Source organism: Tenrec ecaudatus, chromosome 13 (genome assembly GCF_050624435.1).
Source record: "Tenrec ecaudatus isolate mTenEca1 chromosome 13, mTenEca1.hap1, whole genome shotgun sequence".
NCBI lineage: Eukaryota > Metazoa > Chordata > Mammalia > Afrosoricida > Tenrecidae > Tenrec > Tenrec ecaudatus.
Window position 1 is genome coordinate 19,059,552 of NC_134542.1, and position 6,000 is coordinate 19,065,551.

Here is a 6,000-nt window from a genome sequence, read left to right on the forward strand (position 1 = left end):
CTGCCCAGCAGCCTAGGATAGGGGGGCCCTGGGAGGCTGTCTTCCTGGGGAGGGGTAAGAGCCCAGGCAGCGGTGGGCCCCCCACCCTACTGCTAGCCAGGAGGGGCTGCACCAGTTCTGGGGTGGGGGGCAGTAAGTGAGCAGCTGTGCCCTGGGGGAGCCTCGTGGGAGCTGTGAGCCCTACGGGAAAGGAAGTGGTGTCCCTCAGAGGAAGGGGGTGCTGATTAATCGGGGCCCTAATGAGCAGCAGGGAGAGGAAGCACGGAGGGGTGGGCGGGGGAGGCGGCTCCATCGATCCAAGCCGCGGAACCAGCAGCTGAAAAAAAAGTGAGAAGGGAATCGATCTGAGGGAAACGGCGGCTGCTGGGGCTTAGAGCTGAGGTCCCCCCCTCTCCCCGCCCTGCCCACCGGCCACCCCTCCCCTTCGGCAGGCTCCTGGCTTCCACCAGCAGCAGCCCTGGCCTGGCCAAGGGGGAGGCACCCAGGGGACTCCCCAGGAGGGGCATGGAGCCACTCTGCCCACCCAGGCTGTGAGGCCAGGTCAGGTCCCTGACCAGGGTCACCAGGCATTCAGCCCACCCACACAGCCAGCCCTGGCCAAGCTTGGCGCCCTGCCTGGGTTCACCAGAGCACTCATCAAAGTGGTCCTCCAGGGGTCCCACAGCTGGGCTTCCCCAACAAGTGTCTAGAGGAACCTTGGTCAGCATCTCCTCAGCTGGGATGAGACCCCTCTAGGGTAAGAGGCAGCACGGGGCTGGGCCTCAGCCTCCCAGAGGGGAGGGAGGTGGAGCTGGCCGGAGGGCAGCCTACTGAGTCAGCTCTGGTGACTCAGATGGCGCCCTCTGCCCAGCTGTCCCTCCAAAGGTCCCCAGTTCCTAGTGCTCCCCGCTCCTCCCCTTTTTCCCCTTTCTCCCAGTATTGATTTTTCTTCACTGTTTTTCTTAAGGTGATTTAATTGCTTTTTTAAGGTTACTTCATTCTGGGGCTCTGCCAAGAAAATGGGGAGCTGTTGCCCCCCCCCAAGCTCTCCCCAGCACTCCTTGCTGCCTTTGAGCCTGCACACACCCCCTGAAAATCCCTGCCAGCCATGGGCATCTTGGTGTCACCCACTGGCCCCCACTCTGGCTTTTCTCATGAGCCCACATCACAGGCTCCTGCCTTCCGAGGGAATGGCCGGACCCCTCCAATCGCTGGAAGGAATAAAGTTGGGTGATAACTGGGCATGGGAGGGGGGAGCTCTGGCCACTCAGAAATGGAGCGGCAATTAGCCACTTGTAGTGCCCCCACCCCCTGCCCCACAGCCAGCTGTCTCCAATTGTCCCCAGTCCTCATCACCCAGTCTCCCAGGGACTTCCACAGTGGCAGCCCCCTCCCCCATCCTTCCAGCCCATCTCTTGGCCTCCCCCACCCACCCCACTTGTCCCAACCTCCCCTGGACCCCTCCCTCTCCCTGTACACCCTCTGCCTCTGGCCCCCATCCCCACTCCCCGCCCTCTCCCCGCTTCCCTGCCTGCCTCCCTCTCTGCCCGGCTGCAGTTGGGTGATAATCTCCCTCATTTAGCCTCCCGGCTGCTTCCCCGGCTCATTGCCCAGCTGGTCCCTGGGGCCCGGCCCAGCTTCTTCCCCACCCCCAGCCCCATGCCCTGGCTCCCCCATCCCCCTGCTCCACCCGCCCAGCCCCCCATTATCCCCAGGGGACCAGCTGGTCACGAGCCCCTTGCCATTGAGCTTCCAGGCTAGTGTGACTCAACCAGAAGTGGGAGTGGGGGAGGGGGGTTAGGGACCTTGGGCTGGGGGCGGGGGTGATCCTCACACACTTCAGGGTCAGGGTGTGAAATCTCAGCCAGGGTTCTGCGGCCCTCCAATTGTTTCCATTCCTCAGATTCGTCTGTAGTCCGACTCTACTCACGACCCCATTCCCGCCTGGGAAAGAAGGATGGAAGGGCTAGGGACAGAGTTTAGAATGTCCCCCACACTATTGGGTTGGTGCTGGCAGGGGTGGGAAGGGGGTGGGCAGAGGGTGGTTTAGGACCAGAAGCCAGGCGCTCCTGGCTCGTGCACCTGGGAGTGGTTTAGAGGTTTTATTTGGGCAACATTCCCAAAGGGAGACCAGAGACACCCCCACACACACACACACACACACGGACCCAACTTGGGGTTCCAAGGCAGCATTCACAAACCTTCCAGCACCCTGGTTCTCAGGGGAGGGTGCTTCTCCAGCACTGGAGCTACAACTCCCCCACTCCTATGAGTGTGCAAGCCCCTCCCCCATACTTGTGAGTGCCAGGCATGGAAAGGACACAGCCCCCTAAACACCAGAGGGCATTCCCTGGTCTTCAGCATCCTGTGGAAACCAGGGACTCTCCTGTCACCTTTTCAACCCATACACCTGTCCAGGACTGGTCTGGGAGCAGGAGAGGGTACCAGCCAGTGTGGGACAGACACAGACGTGGGCGGCAGGAAGGGACAAGCGTAGGGGGGGCCGGGGATGGGCCTGGCCTGGCTGGTGAGCGAGCGGCGGTGACAAACGGGCTGTGCGGGGGCCGGGGGGCGGACGGACGCACGGCGGCTGATTTATCTGGGTTATTTATGCCGCAGACGAGGCAGGAGAAGTGGTTAATGAGAGTCCCGGGCGAGGGGTGGGGGGAGTCCTGGACGTGAGCTGAGGCGCCTGAAGAGGGTTAGCGTCCAGCTGCTGGGCCCTGCCCCCACCGTGCGCCTGCACCTCACACACGCCACCCCACCTCCCAAGGACAAGGCCCACCCCCATCCTACCTCCTCTCAGGCCCTGCATCTGCCCCTCCTCATTCAGGTGTATTTCCAAGTCAAGGCAGTGGGTTATCAGGGTTTTTGGGAGGGGCTAAGAGAAGAAAAATCCCTGGACCCAAGTATCGGGGCGGCTTCGAGGGAGGGAAGGGATGATGCTGCGGGAGGAGGGCAAGGGGTGCCTGGCGCCTGGTCTGTGGCAGCAGGAGGCTGAGTGGCATTGCCGGGTGTGGGGAGAGGGGGGCGGTCAGGGAGCCAAGAGCCAGGGAAAGGAGGGGGAGAGCATCCCGAGAAATGGTGGGGGGGGGGGTGCGGGAGGACTTTGAGCAGCGAAAGCTGCTGGGAGCAGATAAGGCGGCGCCGCAGCGGGAGGGATTAAAGCTCCTAGGGGCCAGGGGGTGGCTGCGGTGCGTGGGACACAGGAGGGGGATCAGGGGAGGGCAAGACACAGGCCAAGGAGCTGGAAGGGGGGGTTGGGGCTGCGGACCTGGGGGCGGCCCTAGTGCAGAGGTGGGGTGCCTGTCGTGGCGCCCCTTGCCCTGCACAGTGAGGGTGGCAGGGGAGGTGCCAGACCCGAAGGGCCGGAGGGGGAGCCCAGCTCACAGCGCCCCCTGGGCGTGGCCACTGGTAGATCAGCGCGTTCCAGAGACTGCCACGGGCAGCCTGTGCGGCCTGGCAGTGCTCCTGGGGCTCCGAAGGGGGTGTCTTGTGGGGAGGTGTGTGGGCTTGGAGGAAGGGCACGTGGCATCACCGAAGGCCTGAGTCTTGGTCCCCAGAGTCCCTCCTTCTTGGCCCCTGCCCCCCACCCAAGGGTACACTTGGAGTGGGAGGCCCCCAGCTTCTTCCAGATGACAGCCAGGCCGGGAGGGTGGGGAGGGGGTGTGTGCTCAGAGGTGGCTGCGGTGGCAGTGGGGAGCGAGGGGAAGGAAGGGGAGGAGGAGAGGGGGCGGCGGGCGGGGCAGAGTAATTGCGTGTTTGTCGGTTCTCCTGTCTGCGCCCGAGGGAGCAGTCTGTGCACTGGTGGGTGTAGCTGCACCTCCAGGAGTGTCTGTTGGTGGAGGTTCCGTGTGTCTGTCTCTTGGCTCTGGGTCCTGGCTCTCCTTTGCCCCCCATTGTGTTTTGGGGAGCATGGTGGCTCTGGGCACACCCAGCTGTGCTCCGCTGATGCGGCAGATGTGGTGGGGCCCCAGCTGTGCCTGCTTCCTGGAGAAGGGGAGGGGGCTGCAATCTGCTCCCCCATAATGGCTGTTCAGAGGCAGGGGAGAGGAGCAAGCTGGGGCCGGGCCGTATCCCTGGTACCCCTGTCCGGGCCAGCCTCCCCCATTGATGTTCTTGGCGCCTGAAGCCCATCCAGATCTCTTGGCCAGCGTCTGTCCCTGTCCCCGGACACCCTCCCCCTACCGCCCCATCCAGCGTGGTGCCAGGGACCCACCCCCCTCCCCGGCCCCCAGCTCGCTCTCCCTCTCCGATTTTACAGATTCATCTTTTTATAGAAACCGAAAAAAAGCTCTAATGGAAGGAACGCACCCCTCCCCCTGCGCACCCCCACTCTCCTCCATCTCTCCCACCTCCACCCCTCTGGGGTTGTACCCTTCTACCCTGTGAGGCCAGCCCACTCTGTCTTCTCTGGAGGAGGTTCCTGCATCCTGGGCCCTGACCCCTCAGAGATGGGTGGGGCCTCAGGCCCCCTCCCATGGCAGCAAAGGGTAGAAAGAAGGGGTGTGTGTTACAATCTCCCTTCTCCGTAAACAGCCCCCCACACTCACACAGAAATGACCCCTCTAACCTGAGGGGTGGGTCATGTTGCAAAGACCTCTTCTTCACTGTGCCTCCCCCACCCCCCTAACACCCTCTCCCCTTCCAGTGCCTCTCCCACCCATTCCCCACCCCCACCAGGCCTAGGAGTAGGGTCCTGGGGGCCAGGGCCTGACACAGACTTATTGGATTTCACGGTGTTTTGCTGAGAAAATAATTAAATTATCATATTTATGATGGAGCTGCCATGGCCTCTGCCAGCCACTTGGAACAGAAGGGTCAGATGCGGGGAGGGGGCAGAAGGGACCCAGTCCCTGGCCCTGGGGCCCACAGCTCCCTGCCCCTTCCTCTCTCAGGAAGGAGCCCGCAGATCCTGAGGCAGCATCTGTGGGTCCTCCCAGCCCCACATGAAGATGGAGATGATGGAAGGTTAGCCTGGAGCTGGGGACCAGGACACAGAGGAGAGGCTGGGTGGAGTCAGATTTAGAGATCGGAACTGCCAGGCTCTGGGTCACTGCGCCTGGGTCACCCACCTGCAGGACCAGGAGCCAGCTGGCCAGGTCCCACTGCCGTTCAGCTCAGTTAGCTCCCAGAAAGCACATCTTCCTACCTGTCCCGCCAGGAAGTCATGACATCCTGGGCCCTAGACCAGTCCGGGTGCTGACTACAAGGCTCTAGCACCCTGCTGCCTGCCACCCCTGCCTGCTTCCAGGACCCCCCTCCGTCTCACCCACACCCTGCCCCCCCATTCTCTTCGGGTAATTAGATTCCTCTCAATTAGCAGATTACGATCATTACCAGCTCATCTGGCAACCATGCTCTGCACCCACAGTTGGGGAAGGGGGGCACCAAGAGGGGCACAGGGCGGTCACGAGCACACGATGGATGAGTGAGTGGGTGTCTTAGGGGCTTCTGGAATGTGGAGAGGAGGACTGAGACCTTCGTGGTGGAAGGTAGCTCAGGGCTGGCCTGCCAGGGACACAGGAGGCAGAAACATCCCCCCCTTCCTCTGGTGGGGAGCAGCCCTATACCACCAAGAGCGAGGCTGGGAGCAGATGGAGCTGGCAAGGCGGAAAGCAGGCCAGGACTGAGGCCGGCTCCCGTCTCGGGTGCCCATTTCCTGGGCCCCACCACTCATAGCCCGCCTCCCTGCTGAGTGGAGGCCCACCCTGCCTTGGGAAGGCTGGCCCAGAGAACTTGAGCCAGGTCCAGTGAAGAGGAACAAGCGGAGTGGGCTGTCGAGGGAGGGGAGGAAGGGGCGGGGGCAGGAGGCTGCCTTGCCTGGAGGCCAGGCCTTCCTCTGAGCCTGAGGCTGAGGGGGTGGGAGGGGAGACTTACCCTGGCTTGGATTCATTATTCATGAGCCCGCAGCTACGACTCCAATTTAAATGCTAATGTGGGGGGGCCTGACTCAGCTGCCCCTCTTCCGCCCCGCCCCCAGCCCAAGCCCGAGTGGGAGTCGGGAGTCAGCACCGGCTC